Source organism: Rousettus aegyptiacus, unplaced genomic scaffold, assembly GCF_014176215.1.
Source record: "Rousettus aegyptiacus isolate mRouAeg1 unplaced genomic scaffold, mRouAeg1.p scaffold_m13_p_10, whole genome shotgun sequence".
NCBI lineage: Eukaryota > Metazoa > Chordata > Mammalia > Chiroptera > Pteropodidae > Rousettus > Rousettus aegyptiacus.
The window spans coordinates 74,703,671-74,723,075 of NW_023416285.1; the positions used below are offsets into that span (position 1 = coordinate 74,703,671).

The 19,405-nt window shown below is 34.4% G+C and overlaps 1 long non-coding RNA gene across 1 annotated transcript; it reads left to right on the forward strand.

Moving 5' to 3' along the window:
- The first annotated feature begins 263 nt into the window (after window positions 1-263).
- Window positions 264-17,957, forward strand: LOC107518187. Its single transcript, XR_001598769.2, has 3 exons — window positions 264-1,610; window positions 12,553-12,624; window positions 15,769-17,957. It is a non-coding gene; the product is annotated as an uncharacterized LOC107518187 (long non-coding RNA).
- The last annotated feature ends 1,448 nt before the right edge of the window (window positions 17,958-19,405 follow it).

The window sequence follows — 19,405 nt, forward strand, 5'->3', positions numbered from 1 at the left end:
ATTCTCTCTCTCTGGAAAAAGTCTAAAAAGTCAAAAGGAAAAAACAAAAATGTGGTGTCCAGCTAGATCGAACACACTCTTTCCCCATCCCTGATAAATCTTCCCTTTTGAGGCTAGGGAATAGAGGGAGAGGGGGAAAGTGTGTGTGTGTGTGTGTGTGTGTGTGTGTGGCGGAGTGGGGGTAGGTGGAAGGGTAGGGGGCTGTGGGAGGCAGACAGTGATAAAAATGGAAATGTTACTATAACTGGAGCCAGTAAGTGGAATTTTTACTAAAACAACAACAACAACAAAAAATCAAAAACCAAAAACGCATGCACACACAAAAAATGAAATACTGTCTCATTTTAAGACCTATTGTCTGCGTGTATTCTGACTGCTTTTCTGCTTTTGTAATTCAGTTTGTCCCCTCTGGTCTTGAACAAACTTTTCAAGGTTTTTAGCAGCGTCCTTTTGTGTCTCCTGCAGCTTCTTTTTCCATAGTATTTCTCAACATCTCAACATTTCACAACCTCCTACTTACTTCTTGGAGTCCTGTATTTCCTTCACTGCTAGGGCACTGCACAGTATTTTTATATTTCAAAGTTATTCCATCATCCTTTGCTATTTTTTTGTGAGCCACCTCCCTTTTCATGCCCTCTAATTTGTGAAGATTAAATGAAGTGATGTGAAAACACTCAGTAGAGTACATGGGTATCCAACTGAAAAGTGTTACTAACCTGATAATATTCTAACATTTTTGTGTCAGCAAAAAGTCAATCCATTTTCAACTGCCCACTCCCTTTCTGTACCTCACTTTTTCTCATCAGTTTTCACCTCACACTGAGCCAATATATTCCTCTCAAGTTGGGCCTCATTTTTCTGTGTCACTCAGGCTTATTCAACTTGGACAAGGGTCCCAAGATGATGGTGACTATGGCATGTGGGTCACAACTAGCCTGAGGTTCTATCAGTGAATGAAAGGGATTGACATTTCTTAGGGGATCCTTTCTGCTAACAAGTATGAGGTTCTATCAGGAGGATGGAGCGACTATCAGCCTGGCGCTCTGACACATCAACAGCCTTCCTAAAATCACTGCTTTCTAGGTTAACTTATCCGTTGTTTTTTGTTTTCTCAGCCCTTCCAATAATTTTATAATCAATTCATTGTATTCACTCCCATGTGTTGAAAAAACCTGCCATTTCTGTTTTCCTGACTACCTCTTGCCTTTCACATATTCTCAGGATGTGCTGGAGACTTTCCTTACAGCATAGTCACCTGCTCATCACCAAATCATTATTTGTCTGCCAGATTCAACAAGAGTTAAAAACACAGTGTAGGGTATGTGTATGTTTGTGTGTGTGTATTGGGGGGGGGTGGTAGTAATGCTTTTATTTTAGCAATTTGTTATAGTCTTTTTGGAAAAATATTGAAACATAGGTAACATTTTAGGCTCAGATGTAGACTTTTAGGTATAATTTGACTTTGGGATATGCATGCATGGAAGTTTAACATGACTTAATAAAATGATAAACAGTTCCTGATACAGTCTCTTGCAGGCCTGACTACCGTAGACTCCAGGAAGCCAAGTAATGCAAAGGCTATGCAGGCACAAGACTGCCAGGCCAAGCAGGTGAGTTAGGACTAAAGTCCACATGCTTTGTGCTCTTCAAGCTATAGATTCTGGTATAAGCCTACACACATCTCTACAGTGAATTTTGCAGACTTATTTTATTTTTTTCAGACTTAAAGTAATCACAATTAGAATAAAAGCTATTTTAATGTCACTTAATTAGAAATGATTTGGAGACATAGTGGCTTTTCAGTCATACCCAGGTGCTTTATAGGCTGGCATAGTTATAGTGGTTTCACTTTCAAAAACCAAAATAAGCCAAAAGTCACTAATATATATTATTGGGAAACATTTCCAGTTGGTTCTTTCAATTGTTCAGTAACTCCTTAGGGACAAATGTCTGATTTTTTTTTTTTAGCAAAGTCTGACTCCGAGTCTCAGTGCTTAAAATACATGGGATTTAATTCGGATTGAGGATGAGTCTATCTCCCCACTTTGATTTAAGCTCTCTCTACTAACTATATTGAAATGAGTGCTTACTTCAAACAAGTTTGCCCTAATTGTTGAATGATTATAAGGTGACTTGAGTTCCAACTTTCTCTGTTCAGATCCAAGTGGACTAGAGTATGTCATCACATGCTTTTCTTAACATTTTAATTACTGACAAGTGAACTATAAACCCTGTGTAATTCTAAGCTGAGATTTTTTTTTAAAGATGCATCTATCTGCATCTTATCTTTGGACAATATTTCTACAACAGCAAAAGTGACCAAGGTATGTGAAACTAAAAGGAAACCCCACAAAATGACAATACTTCAAGAAAGAAAGAGTCTTGAACCTATAGCATATTGAGTGAGGTCATAAAAGTCATGTGCTCAGGACAGTGCCTATAGCATATTATCTGCTTAGTTAATGCTAGGGACTGATACAGCAGTCTTATCGGCAAGGAGAAATGAACATAGGAAAATATAAAGTCAATATTAATCAATAAACCTAGGAAGTCCTATATCAAAAAAATATTTCTTATAAAATAAATATTATATTACATTGTTTCCACAGTCCTCCAAGGTTGCCCAAATCATTTCACTTTTAATGTCTTGAGGCAACACTTAGAAGTGTTCCAGGTAACGTACCTTACAACTACTTTGTGAACTTTTGTTACCTTTTCTACCTATGAAGCAATAGTCATATCAATGTGACCGTATGACTGCCTACTACTTCTGCTACTTGTGCCAATTTTCCCAATAAATGTGGGTGGGTCATAGTTCTATACCTGTGTCTGATGGACTACATAATTTGGACTTGAATACACAGGAAAGACATTTTAGGAAATGTCAAGTTCTAATTCATGTATATTAAGTTATGACCGACCACAACTGAGACAATCGAGTAATTGAAATCCAGAAATATAAGAGAATATGTTTTCTAAATGTTTATGGGAGAATGAATTTTGCAGAACTTCTAATATTTAGCTCTAAGATAGCAAAATAAACATATTGATAAAGGCTAGGGCTTATATGAAAACTGGAATTGCTTTTTCCTATATAATTTATCATACAGCAGAATTTTTACTTAATTTTCAAGAATTATTAACAAACAAATCTACTTAAAAAATAGAAAGCATTATTAGATAAAAATTTCTTTAGACTTAGAGCAACCATGGTTAGAATCAAAACTAACTTAACTTTATTTAATTAAAAAATGATATTTTTTGCTAGTTTGGAAAGTTTTCTTATCCAATGTGTCTATAGAATGAATATTAAGAATAACTTAAAGCTTTTGCTAATAGTTTTCCTCTGCTGAGGGTGATGATAGAAATTTAAGAACAATTCTTGACCAATTCAAGATTTGAGTATAAAAGCTACCTTTTGTAATTGAGCGTCATTTAACAGGGACATACACAGTCCTCTTTTAATCACCAAAACCCAAAAGGCAAATGATTTAGCCTAGGATTCAGCTTGTAAATAGAAAGTATGAGAAATACTATAGTCAACTATAAAAGTCATAGCTGACAGTTATGCCATTGGGATGAGATTATAATTTATAACTAGAAAAAAGTTTTTTGTGATAGCTGACTTTAAGAATTTTTATATAAATCATACATAGTCATATTTTACAATATGGAAATCAGAGGCAAAACTATAAATCTTTTTAAGGTCAAGAAAATCTTTATAATTCCAACTTTCAGTGATTGATTGGAAAGGGGAAATATATAAAGTGTTCACAACAGGAAATGCAAGCGCAAACTTCTTAGTATTGGAGAAACAAGGTAACAAGTCAAACAAGAATACTTAGGAAAAAAAACTATAGGTCAATATTCCTGATGAACATAGATGCTGAAATCCTTAACAAAATACTAGCAAACTAAATTCAACAGCACACTAAAAAGATCATACACCAAGATCAAGTGGGATTTATTTCTGAGATACAAGGATGGTTTAACATATACAAATCAATAAATGTAATACTACACATTAACAGAATGAATGATGAAAATCATACCATCATCTATTAAATACAGAAAAATCCTTTGACAAAATTTGCCATACATTCCTGATAAAAACTCTCAACAAATTAAGTAGAAAGAAATTTACTTCATCATAATAAAGGCCACATATGACAAACACACATATCACATCTATTCAACAGTGAAAAGCTAAAAGCTTTTTTTCTTTAATTTAAGATCAAGAACACAAGAATGCTTACTCTTGCCACTTCTATTCAACATAATACTGAAAGTCTTAGCTGGAGCAATCAGGTGAGAAAAAGAAAAAGAAAGTCTAAATCAGTAAGGAGGAAGTAAAATTTTACCTGTTTGCAGAAGATATGATATTATATATAAAAAACCCTAAGACTCCACCAAAAAAAATGTTGGAACTAATAAAGAAAATTCAGTAAAGTTGCAAGATATAAAGTTAACATACAAAAATAGGTTATCTTTATGTAAAATAATAACAAAATATCTAAAAGATAAATTAAGAAAACAATCACATTTACCATAGCACCAAAAGGAATAAAACACAGGAATAAATTTAACTAAGAAGGTGAAAAACCCATACACTGAAAACTATAAGACGATGATTAAAGAAACTGAAGAAAGCACATGAAAAGATAGTTCATGTTCATGGACTGGAAGAATTACTATTATTAAAATGTCCATATTACTCAAAACAATTTATAGATTCAATGTGACCCCTATAAATTACAATAACATTGTTCACAGACATATAAAAAGTCCTAAAATTCATATAAAATCATGTAGCCAAAGTGACATTGAAAAAAAGAGCACAGTTGATTTCAAATTATATTACATAGCTGTGTTAACCAAAATAGTAATGAAAACAGAATGGTATTCATAAAAACAGACACACAGACCAATCGAACAGACTAGGGAGCCCTAAAACAAACCCACATATATACAGTCAACTAATCTTTGACAAAGGTGGTAGGATCCTTAATTGGGAAAAGATAGTCTCTTTGATAAATGCTGTTGGAAAAACTGGAAACCCACATGAAAAATAATAAAATTGGACACTTATCTCTTACTATATACAAAAATCAACTCAAAATGGATTGAAGACTTAAATGTAATGGATAAAATCATAAAAATCCTATAAGGAGACACAGGAGAAAAGGTTTCTTGACATTAGTCTTGGCAATGATTTTTTTGGACACAACACCAAAAGCACAGGTAACAAAAACAAAAATAAACAAGTGGGACTAATCAAACTAAAATGTTTCTGCTCAGTAAAGGAAACAATTAACAAAATGAAAAAGCAACTTACAGAATAGGAGAAAATATTGTAAGCAACATACTTGATAAGTGGCTAACATCCAAAATATATAAGAAACTTATATGACTCAACGGCAAACAACAAGAAAAAAACAAAAACAAAGCGAACCCAAAATAACCCAATTAAAAAGTGGGCCAAGGTCATGAATAGATGTTTTTCCAAAGAAGACTTGTAAAAGGTATAAGAAAAGTACTTAACATCACTAATAATCAGTGGAATGCAAATCAAAACCACAAAAAAACATTACCTCACACCTGTTAGCATGGCTGTCATCAAGAAGTCAAACAATAACAAAGGTTGGCAAGGATGTGGAAAAAGAAAACACTTATACATGGTTGGTGTGAATGAAAATTGGTATAGTCATTATGCAACAGTATTGAAGTTCCTCAAAAAATGAAAACTAGAACTATTATATCTATTAATCCTGGTTCTAGGTACATATAGCCAAAGGACATGAAATAAGTATCTTAAAGACATATCAGCATCCCTATGTTCAATGAAACATTATTAACTGTAGCTAAGATATACAAATAACCTAAGTGCCCATCAATAGGTAAATATATGAAGAAAACATATATGTGTATACATATATTATACACACAAAAACATACTATTCAGCCATAAAAAAGAAAATCCTGCCATTTTTGATGATATGGATGAATATAGAAGATATTATCTTATTATCTGAACTGAAGTAAGTCAGGAACAGAAAGACAAATATTGCACAATCTCACTTACATGTGGAATCTAAAAAAGTCAAACTCATAAAAACAGAGTAGAATGGTGGTTGCCAGGGGCTGAAAGTGAAAGAAATAAGGGATGTTATTGTATCCCTTATTAATCGAGGGAACAAACTTTCAGTTATAAGATGAAAAATTTCAGGGCATCTGATGTACACCATGGGTGGCTATTGTTAATAATACAGTATTATATACTTAAAATTTGCTAATAGTAGGACTTAAATATCCTCACTATAGACACAACAAGATAAATATGTGAGGTAATGAATAGGTTAACTAGCTTGATTGGGGCATCGTTTCACAACATATATGTGTATCAAAATGTCAGATTGTATGCTTTAAATATATACAAAGGTTATTTGTCAATCATACTTCAATAAAGCTGAAAAAATGTGAAAAGGAAAAGTTATCCCAATTTTTGTCTTTGATGATAAAATTTCCATTCTATGACCAAAATTCTAATTCATAAACTTGCTAGGTAAGAAAATAATTCTATAAAATATTAATGTTTCCATCTTGAAAGTCTTGTTCTGTTTTTCTCACTCTGTGGCCAAGATGGAAGGATCAAAACTTTGTTAAGATAAACAAATATATTTGATACCTAGAATGAAATATTAGTCTGATAAGGTAATATGAGTGAAAAAAAACTCGATGAAAAACAGTAAATGAAAATTGTGTCTGTCCCGCTCAGCTGCTTGGGACTAGGCAGCCTTATATCCTCATGGAGTCCTACCTTATATCATTGCAGGAAAATGGTGAGTGAGAGATGTTCCCAGATCTTTCCCCTTGAAACAACAATAAGCTGAACATGTACAAGTCAATAAAAAACACCCAAATGGCACGCCAGCACATTTGAGCGTGAGATCTGTGCATAAGAGCTACCACAAGCTAAAAAGAGACCTCTATATAAAAAAATCTTCTTTCTGGAAAAAAAAAGAATACACTTCCATAAATGCCCAGGTGGCTAAATAGTTCATTAAATACCATGAGCAACCAAGGTGACAAGGCATTTCAGAAAGAAAGAGAAAAATCTCTAGAAAATAAATTTACAGACATAGAAATATGTGACTTAAATGACAGAGAATTAAGGATGTTACTTCTGAAAAAAATGAGATCTGAGATGATTTACATCAACAATTTCAGGATTGAAAAAAACAACTAGATTAGCAGAATGAGTTCTTTAGCAAGGAGATACAAACACACACACACACACACACACACACACACACAATGAATAGAACCTCTGGAGGTAAAAAAACATACTGCAAGAGTTGAAAAATAAAGTAACAAACTTGGGAAAGAGATAACCAAATGGAGGAAAGAATCAGTGATAGTGAAGACAGAAATCTAGAAATAAATCGGAAAAAAGAGAGAAACTGAAGATTGAAAAATAATGAAAGAGAAATACGAGCACTAGCTGACACCATCAGGAGAAGGAACGTAAGAATGATGGGCATTATCGAGGGCAAAGAAAAAGAGCAGAGATTAGAAAGCATTTTCATACAAACGGTTGACAAGAATTTCCCAAATCTAAGGAATGAGCTGGAGCTTGGAATTCAAGAAGTCAATAGAACACCCAATTATCTCAACCAAAAAAACCTTCACCAAGACACATTGTAATAAAGTTATCAAAAATCAACAACAAAGACAGAATTCTCAGGGCAGCCAGGGAGAAGAAAATGGTAACCAATAAAGGAAAACCCATTAGATTATCATCGGACTTCTCAGCACAAATCTTAGAAGACATAAAGGAGTGGAATCAAATATTCAGACTCTTAAATGAAAGGAATTACCAGCCAAGAATAATGTATCCGGCTAAGCTCTCCTTTAGACATGAAGGAGAAATAAAGACTTTTCCAGACATACAAAAATTGAGGGAATTTTCCACCACGAGGCATGTATTACAGAAAATACTGAAAGGGATCAGCTCAACTAAAATAAAAAGACAAAAAAAAAAAACCATAATTGTGAGTAAGGTGACTAGCAGGCAGATAGAGGCAGAGGAGTTCAACCCTTACTAAGAACAAGACATTATAAGCTTAAACAATAAGAAGAGATTTGCTATTGCAAGACAGTAATGTACATTCAGCATACATAGGGACAAATTGAGACAACAATAACAGAAAAGTGGGGGAGGGGAAATTCAAAGATACAAATTCACAAAGGGGAATGGAATTAAGGCATGTGCAGAAGAAAATAGACGAGTGTGTGTGTGTGTGTGTGTGTGTGTGTGTGTGGTGTGTGTGTGTATAACTATCCTTTACATATTCGTGATGGTAACCACACATGAAAGATTAAGAACTGAAATATATAACATAAAACAAGAAGAACTAAAGGTAAAACCCACAGAAGTCAATCAAAATAAAAAAAAAAAAAACAGAAACACAAGGACAAGGAAGAAATGGAAACACTGAGCTACCAGAAAGCAAAAGATAAAATGGCTATAAGAAGACCTCATATTTCAATAATCACCATAAATGTAAATGGAAGGAACTCACCAATAAAATGACACAGAGTTGCAGAGTGGATCAAAAAACAAAATCCTACCACATGCTGCCTCCAGGAAACACATCTCAGCTTCAAAGACGAATACAGACTCAAAGTGAAAGGGTGGAAAATGATATTTCAAGCAAATAACTTTCAGAGAAGAGCAAGTGTAGCAGTACTAATATCAGACAAAATAGAGTTCAAAATAACAAAGGTAAAGAAAGATACTGAGGGATACTTCATAATGATAAAGGGAATCATGCACCGAGAAGACATAACACTTATTAATATCTATGCTCCTAATCAGGGATCCCCAAAATATGTAAAGCAATTACTAACAGAACTAAAGAGAGAAACAGACCAAAATACTATCATAGTAGGAGACCACTGTTGGATATGGACAGATCATCCAAACAGAAAATCAATAAAGAAATAACATCCTTAAATGACACATTAGACCATCTGAACTTAATTAACATATACAGAGCCTTCCATTCCAAAACAGCTGCTTATACAATGTTCTCTAATGCACATGGAACATTCTCAAGGATTGGGACATAGAGATAACCTCGACAAATATAAGAGGGTTGAAATACCAACAATATGCTCTGATCGTAATGCTTTGAAGTTGGAAATCAACTGTGAAAAGAAAGAAGGAAGAACCACAGATAAATGGAGAGTAAACAACATGCTACTGAAGAATAACTGGGTCAGAGAATAAATAAAAAGGAGATCCAGAGATATATAGAAATGAATGATAATGATAGTGCAATATATCAAAACTTTTGGGACACAGTAAAAGCGGTCATAAGAGGGAAGTTCATTTTATTACAGGCCTATCTCCAAAAACAAGGATGAGCCCAAAGAAACGACGTAATGCTTCATCTTAAAAAAACTAGAAAAAGATGAAATCTAAAGTGAGCAGAAGGAAAGAAATAATCAAAATTAGAGCAGAAATAAATAAAATTGAAAACAAGAAAACAATAGAAAAAATGTAACAAAAAGCTGGTTCTTTGAGAAGGTTAATGAAATAGACAAACCCCTGGCTAGACTCACTAAAGAAAAAAGAGAAGGGATACAAATAAACAAAATCAGGGTTGAAAGAGGGAATATTACTACAGACACTGCAGAAATACAAAGGATCATACAAGAATACTACGAAAAAGTATGTAACACCAAATTTAATTACCTAGAAAAAAAGGACCAGTATTTAGAAAATACAACCTTCCTAGACTGAATCAAGAAGAACTGGAAAATCTAAATAGACTGATCAGCAGTATCGAAATTGAAATAATCACCAAAAACCTCTCCCAAATAAAAGTACAGGACCAGATGGCTTCACCAGTGAATTCTACTAAACATTCAAAGAAGTTTTAACACCTATTCCCCTCAAACTCTTCCAAAAAAATTGAAGAGGAGGCAATACTTCCCAATTCATTTTATCGGGCCAATACCTGATAAAGATAATACAGAAAAAGAGAACTACAGACCAATATCTCTCATGAACACAAATGCAAAAATCCTAAATAAGATACTAGCAAATTGAACACATCAGCATATTAAAAAGATCGTACACCACAATCAAGTGAGAATCATCCTAGGGGCACAGGAATGGTTCACCATATGCAAATTGATTAATGTAATATACCACACAAACGAATTAAAAAATAAGAATCATATGATCATATCAATAGATGCACAAAAAACCTTCGACAAGATATAGCATACATTTATGATGAAAACACCTAAAAAATAGGTATAGAAGGAAAGTACCTTAATACAATAAAGGCCATCTATGATACATCCTCAGCCAACAACTAAAGAAGTCAAACTGTCACTATTTTTAGATGACATGATTCTCTGTATAGAAAACCCTAAAGACTCCACAAAAACACTACTAGAAACAATAAGCAAATTCGGTAAAGTTTCTGGCTACAAAATCAAAGTTCAAAAATCCAAAGTGTTCCTATACTTTAATAATGAAATGTCATAAAAAGATTTGGAAAAAATAATTCCTTTGCAATTGCAACAAAAGAATGAAATACCTAGGAATAAATCTACCAAAACATGTGAAGGACCTATATAATGAAAACTATATGACCCTATTAAAAGAAATTGAAGCAGATACAAAGAAATGGAAAGATATTCCATGTTCTTGGACTGGAAGAATCAACATAGTTAAAATGACCACATTACCTAAAGCATTAAACATATTTAATATAATCCCTATCAAAATCCCATCGAGAGTTTTTAAAGAAATCGAACAAAAAATCATCAGGTTTGCACGGAAGCACAAAAGACCCCAAATTGCCAAAGCCATACTGAGAAAAAAGAGTGAGGCTGGAGGCTTCACCTTGCCTGACTTCAAATTACACAACAAAGCTACAAAGTAAACAAAACAGCATGGTATTGGCAGCAAAACTGACACACGGACCAGTGAAACAGAATTGAGAGTCCCCAAGTAAACACATATTTATATGGGCAAAGAATTTTTGAGAAAAATGCCAAAAACATACAGTGGAGAAAGGAAAGCCTCTTCAATAAATGGTGCTGGGAAAACTGGAAAGCCACCTGCAAAAGAATGAAACTAGACTGCTGTCTATCACCACACACCAAAATTAACTCAAAATGGATTAAGGACCTGAATATAAGACCTGATACAATAAAATGCATAGAAGAAAGCATAGGAACTAAATTCAAGGACCTTGAGCTTAAAGAGGATTTTATGAATTTAAGCTCAAATGCAAGGGAAATAAAAGCAAAAATAAATAAATGGTACTACATCAAACTAAAAAGCATGTACACAGCAAATAAACCATTAACAAGGTGAAAAGACAACCATCCGAATAGGAAAATATATTTGCAAACAACGCCTCTGATAAGGGCCTAATATCCAAAATATACAAAGAACTCATACAACTCAATAACAAAAAAAAAGATCCAATGAAAAATGGGCAGAGGATATGAACAAACACTTCTCCCTGGAGGACATACATACAAATGGCTAACAAATATATGAAGAGATGCTCAATATCGCTAGCTATTAAAAAAAAATGTAAATCAAAACCACAATGAGATACCCTCTCACACCTGTTAGAATAGCTATAATCAACAGGATAAGTAGTAATAAATGTTGGAGTTGATACAGGGGAAAAAAAAAAACCCTCATACACTGCTAGTGGGACTACAAATTGGTATAGCCAGTAGGAAAACAGTATGGAGGTTCCTCAAAGTCTAAGAATTCATCTACCATATGATTCAGTAATCCCTCTACTGCAGTTTTATCCCAAAGACTTGAAAACCCATATCTGAAAAGATATTTGCACACCAATATTCATAGCAGCATTATTCAGTGGTCAGGACATGGAAGCAACTGAAGTGTCCTATGATAGATGATTGGCTAAAACAGCTGTGGTACATATATACAACAGAATATTACTCAGACATTAGAAGAGGTGAAATACTGCCATTTGTGACAATATGGATGGACCTCGAGTTAATCATGCTAAGTGAAATAAATCAGACAGAAAAAGTTGAAAATCACATATCACTTATATGTGGGATGTAAACCTAAAAGCAACAAATGAAAAGGACAAACAAACAGCAGCTCATGGACATGGACAATAGACTAGTGGTCACTAGAAGGTATGGGGGAGGGGAAAGGTAGATGGTGTAAAAGGGGTCAAATATGTGATGACAGAAATAAATCTAACTATGGGAGGTGAATACACAATGTAAATATATATATGCCTTACTGTTAAAATGTACAACTCAAACTTTTGGATTTCATTGACCAATGTCACCATAAAAAAATAAAAATTGTAGAGATTTACTAATATTTTAAAATTGATTTCTTTTACTATGGAAATTATTTTCTTACAGTTGTTTTTGGTCTCCAATGATCTGTGCCTTTAAATGTTATTTTTATTTCCCCTTTTTTGTCACAAGTTTAAAAAATATATTAAACATATTTTTCTCTAGTGATCAATACCATGAATGGAATAGTGACAACCTCCCTACCCCTTCTTTATAAGAGGACAAATTTCGAATGAGGTAATTATTCCTCACTCCCCCTCCATTTTCTACTTCATTTTGATAAAATTTAAAATCTAGATCTAGATGATTGATATTTAATTAAATTTTATATCATATATAATATTACTTTTGACACTTGCATTCTGTCACTTGACCTTTTAAATAATGATTTAGAATTGGTTTTGTGTCTCATTAGCTATAATTTTTACTGCATCTTTTCTACTCTTGGGGTATTTTTTACTTATAATTTTACTTTAAATTTCCCAATCTTTATCTGTTTCTTTAGATTACATCTTTCAGTAATTTCTCTCTCTCTTTCTCCGCCCCCCCATCCCCTCTGTCTCTCTGTCTGTCTTTCTCTCTAATTATATTTCTATTTTCTTGCATTTAAAAAACTAGAATGAGTATACATTTCTTGGTATCTTTTGGTATTTAGAGTTGCAGAGAAGTCTGAGGTTAAGTTTTGTGGGCATTAAAAAAAAATAACCTGCTTTTTCTGCCTGGATACTCGTAAGTTCTGTTCTATATCTTTGAATAAGCCAAGTAGATCTTTGCATCAGGCCCTGGCCCAGAACTACAGGATCCTCTCCATGCAGTAGATTTTAGGGAAATGGACATTTTATTTTGTATATAGTTCAGCATTGTTGCCTCATTTTTTCAATGTTGACTGATCCTCATTTTTTTCAGTTTCTATTTAGTCCTCAGATCCCAAATCTATACTCTTGAGGTTCCTTCACTGCCTTCCTGCCTCAGTAGAATAATGATGTGGGGAAGGCCAACTTCTTACTGCTGATTCATTAATTTCCCACAAGACCACTTTATAACATTCTTAAATAAAAAATTAGAGAGTAACTAGAGGATATTATAAAATAAAAAAACGATTCTTAAATAGGATGCCAAGTATAGAATTCCATAGAGGCTAAGGGGCTAAGGAAAGATAAATATTTTATTGGGGTCCTTTCATTACTTCACCCTGATTGGGAGTCTTGCTTTTCTGCCTTGAGTTTCACTCACACTTCCACTCTCCTGAGAGAGCCTTTCCTTCAATTATTCACAATTTCTCCACACTGTTAAGAACATCCCATCTTCCAAACCCAGCAGTAAATTTTTCATAACAGGTACAAATCGAATACAGTAAACAGATGTTAATTGCACAGGTCTATGAATTTTTACATGTATACCTTATTTTCCTCAGGGCATTTCAGAGAACCCACTAATTCACAGCCACTCACTTCTTAAAGCATGACTGATAAGGTCTGGCTAACACATGGGACTTCAGCACAGTAGATATGGTGGGTTTGGGCTTTGGAGTCAAGCAAAATAATCCAGAATGCAATTTTTACTACACTGGCGATCTTCTCCCAACGTTTCCATCGATGTGGGATGAAGATGCGCTTCCTCTATCTTTACTGGACTTTTTGGTCTTGGGCAGCACACACTCCCCTTTCCAAAGACAAACAATAACTTGCAAAATCTTTTAAAACGAACCCAGAAAACTATTTTCCTAAAGGCAACATGCACAGTATTTCCCTTCTCTTGGTGAAAGCAGTGTTTTATACTGTTATCTAAGACTGTTATCAGGATCCTATTCTCATCTTCTTACCTAGAGCCCTCATACATAGAAGCAGTGCCCCACTGTGCCTTCCCAATATTATCTGCACTAGCCATAACTGCTAGATATCCAAGAATAAATTTTTCTTTATTTAAATTCATTTAGAATTGTGGGCATGGCTCCCTTCTTCCCCACAAATCTTTAATAAAACCAATAGATGCCTTTATTTTTTTCCTCATGCAGAGAAAGATCCAGGGATATGGAGAGGGGCTTCTCCAGGTTTCACCTGGAGAAATGAAAATGGTTTAGGATCTATCTGGGTGTTGCACTCTTTTCATTAATGCTGAGAGCTGCTTGGTGTGAACTACAGAGGTGTAGATTTAAATCTCTCTTCAGTCTCAAAATTTCTTCCTCTCAATTCCTAACATATGTCTTCTCTTTTTGTGCTGCTTTCCCCTTCTGGAGTATGCTTACTGCAGTGATTTTTTTGTCTTTGGGTTTTTGGCTCCCCATCTCTGACCCTACCCTGATTTCTTTTGGGGTAATTGAACTTCTTTCTTTGGATGCAGTCTGTATAACTGTTCATCTGGGAGTCCTACCCTTTCCCAGCTAAGGAATATAAGTTCTCCCTTCATCCTCCGAAATTAGAATTTTGAACAGAGTGATAAAAACCAACCAGAGGAGTTCATTTTCTTCAGTGATTGTGTCAGGATGAGACTGTTGAGCAGTCACTATTCCCTGACCTGTTCGGCCTAGATCTCAGAGCCTTGTTTGGACTACAATGATTTCCCCAAATCTTGTCAAGTGTTTCCCTTTGGCTTAAGTTAACCAGAGCTGGTCTTGGAAACTTAAATAACCAAAGAAACATAGCTGATACACTTATGCATAAGATACATTTCTTTCATCTGTCTTTCCTGTTTATTTTCTTATTTGAATGTCTTTATCTTTTCTTTCATTAAGTTTGTCTTGCCCTTCAATAATCTTTTTTGGCAGCTTCCAAAGCTTTTGAATGTTTCTGCCATATGTCCATCACAAGTTTGTCCCAACTTAATTTTGTTAGCTTCATCTTCAGCCCTTGCTCTACACTACCCCATATTCCACTCACAATAAGTGGGTTTTCTTCCCGATCTTGTCATTCTCATTCTATCCTTCCTACTAGTGCATGGTTATTTCCTTGTCCTAAAAGGTTCTTCTACAAAATTTTACTCAAACATCATCTCTACTTGGAAGCCCAATCTAGTTCCATATACAAAGAAAGACTCCAATTTTTATGTTCTCTCTATTGGGATCCCTTAGCAATTGGTCTTTATTGATCTATTACTTAAATTGGAATTATTTTTATCACATATGTCTTTTCCAATAAATTGTAAGCTTCTTGAAGATAAAGCATATGCTTCACTTATCTCTGTATACTCAGTGTCTCACACAGTGCTGAGCACTTTTTATCTCAACAAATGTTTATTGAATGACTGAATGACTGAATGAGCAGATAAAGGTTGCTCACAGAATACCCATCCCTGTAGTGAAAGGCAGGTTCATTGTTGGGAGTTCTTAGCCTGCTGTTGCATATTAAGCACACTTACTTGTTCAGGTGTGTTTTTCCTTTTCAGGAATTATACAACATATAGTTATTGGCTCTGGATATCCTACCTCTGGCATCAAAATATTTGTTTTTCTTCTGACTTTGCCAAAGATAAGAAAGCACTGATTAACCCCAGCAATATTTTGTTATCTGTGATGTGCAAAGATGGTCACTACATAAGACGTACAGATAAATCTGACATAATACAGTCTTCAAGGGAGATTTAGTAGAGCGATGTGATGTTATAAATAACCACAAATCAGGTGTCACAAAGGGCATGTGCCAGAGGCATTTGAATGGAGCCTTGGCACACTGTCAATGCTTCAATACCAGATGAGAAGGAGGTGATTTTAAAGTACTCATTTATAAGAGGCATCTTTTCCTTTTTAAAAAATAATGAAGTGTATATTTCTGGTATTACAAAAGCATGCTTAAGACTTTTAATTCATAATTTTAACTGATATTGAATTTTTTCCGGAGGTCATTGGGATCTTGGAAGCTTTAAAAAGTCTTTAAGGGACTCTTTGGATATGAAAATGCTCTTACAATGTTCAGGAAGATTTAGTTTTCTTGAAATTTTCACCAAATTCTCACAATGAAAGAGAACTTTATTCAAGCATTTTGAAGTTTGTCATCTGCCTGATGAAAATTGCTGACTTTTTGTTTCTTTTGAAATGACTTGAGACCCCAGCAAAATTGAGTACAAAATCATTAAGAAAAGTTGAATCTAATGCTCCCAGGGGGCCTACCAGTGGTGTTGCAGAGGAGAAAGAGTGAGCATGTGCCTGCATACTAAGGTCTCCCACTGATGGGGCATTGAAGCCTGCCTCCCATGGCTATCAGGCAGGGGGCAAGTCTGACCCAAGTAGAGATTGCAGCCATGAAGAAGAGCATGGAGAAGTACCTACAATCTCAACCAGCCACTGTTGGCATTGAGCAGCATATACAGAATCTTTTGCAGTGGTAAAGTTGGTAAATATTCAGTACTTAACACTTTAAGTGCATAAACAAAGATGAATAATTACGAAGGTAATTGTTAACTTTTCCACCCCAGCAATATTTATTTCCCAGCAGGAAACAATCACTCAGTAAAAATCATGGTATAGGAAAAATGTGGCAATTTCAGAAGATCCAGAGAGACAAAATGATAGCTTTAACCTTGCTGGAGAAGATTATCAACAATTTCTTAATCAGGACCAACTGGGAGCTCACATCAGGATACCTGTATGTTCTTTGGGGTTCACTGTATAAAAGTATGCCTTGTAAATAGTCAGGATTCTCATTACAGACGGTGTATTCAGGCATTTCCAACAAATTCTTTTATCATCTTCATAATATTTGAGTTAAAGAATCCTTCTAGATATTGTTAAATACATAACATGAATGAGTGGAATCTACATGATCATTAAAATTAGTGCCAGGAGTGGGAAAAACTAGACAAGTATAATAATTATAGATCCAGTGTTAAAGGAATGGTGCTGTAAGGGCCTCAAGGAAGCAGAAATCTGCCCATTACAGTGACCATCCTAGGGCTGGGGAGGCAGCACTCAGTTAACATTTGGAAGTATTAATGGAGTTTACCTGGACTCCGTGGGAGGAGGGAAAGTGTTCATAGCTTGAATGAAAGCCAAAAGACTGGAAAATTCCTGGAGAGCAAGTCAGTTGAGTTGATGCACAGGGTTTGTATAGGATACAAAGTAGGAGGTGAGAATAGAAGATACTCTGGGACCAGACTGGAGAGAGATAATTAAATTATCTATCTCTTAAAGGGCACACAAGTCTATAAGAGTAGAAATAAGGTATTATTTTAAATAGTGTAATTATTAATTTTAACTTTAACTCACAAAGGTAGCTTAGTATGATGGGAAACCAAATAAACTGGAAATTAGAAGTCTTAGAGTCTACTGCTATTAGCTGTCAATGGAAAATTCCATCTCCCTTAGCTTTCAAGTAAAATGCAAGCACAGGACATGGGACCTATTAGGTCTCATGCAGTCCTAAGATCTTATTGCCCCTCTGAGTACTGCCAAGTATCCTGGGTAGAATGGCTCATTATTCCACAAATGGGTCATTTTTGGAAAGAGAATGTTCTGTAACTTGGAGAAATCAGAGATTCAATGATTATTGTTTGCATTTCTGTGAAAGAACAAAAGAAAGAGTAAAAAAATAGAATGAAAGAAGAAAGAAAGAAAAAGAAAGGAAGAAGGAAGGAAGGAAGGAAGGAAGGAAAGAAGGAAAGAAGGAAAGAAGGAGGGAAAGAAGGAAAGAAAGAGAAAAGAAAAGAGAAAGAGAAAGAGAAAAAGAAAGAAACAGGTAATCCAAAAGAAAATAAAAATCTACTTAACAAAAATTCTCCCAGTTAGCAGTGAATTCTGACAAAAGAGACACTCGCTCTCCCTCCCCCCAATTCCCACCCGCCCCAGATGACCATAATTTACTTAAGGATGTTTCCATTTTCTATTGAAGAATTGAGTGGGATTCCATTTCTGGTTGGTTTTGCAGGCGTTTTCTTTTTTTGTGTGTTCATAGAACTAATTTCTTCCATGTCCACATTAGGAGGACTCTGGGATCTTGTGCCTCCTACTTCTTGATTGTTTCCAAAGCACACAGTACTTTACAGGATTGTTAGAGTGATTATATAATGAGTAAAATTCTGGCATCCTCATTGTAAAACGGCTATGATTATTATTAATACTATTTTCTTTGTTTTGTAGAGGTCATTCAAACAATGATGAAAGAATAATTAGAAATATAAAAACATGGAAATTCTTATACCATTAAGAGGTCATTAAACTCAGCAAAAATTACTATATTTAAAATTTTGGTCTCATTTCTTAATCTTTGGATTGCATTTTAAGAAACTAGTAATTACATAAATTTTAATATAATAAATGATGTTTATCTAAAACTTGTATTTCTTTGGAAAAATATAAAAATATTGTGAACTGAAGATGGAAAAGTAAACTTAATTTTTAATTTCTCTTTATTATTGGTTTGAATTCAATTTTTAACCACCAGAAATATATCCAAATTTGGGGGGAACTGTAACTTATACAATTTTGGAGGGCCCTTTTAAAATTATGAATACAACAATTAAGTATGAAATTGAACACTTACTTAGAATGAAAATAAATCACAACAAATTACAAATTTACAAAAGCTGATAAATACCACAAACATAAATGCAGAAAACAATGTACTTGTTCAACTATTCCATGACATGTTGCCATTATAGTTTTTCTCCTATATTTCCTTAATGAACAACTTTAGGCATCATTTGGTTTGAAGGATTTCCACAGACTAGCTTTGGCCTCCATCTGTTTCAAACATTGTTTCTTATCTTGTATCCCTGAGCATCATGGGACTCATTCTTTTAACAATCAAACTTCTGGCCCTGACCCTTATGTCAATGCCAAATGAATTGGCAGGGTAGACAGTAGGATTATTCCTGGAATTCATTTCTACCCTGTGATGGGTTTCAATAACTATATAAAAGTGACTGCAAACTAAAGAAATATGTCCCTGTACATCCAAATTAAATGTATCTTCAACATGTTTCCTTAACTAGAATCCTAAAATGCCCATGGTCATTGCAACTCTGCCTCACACTTTTATAATATAATGAAGGGAAGTTGGAGTAGAAAGGGAGCATTACTTGACTGCAG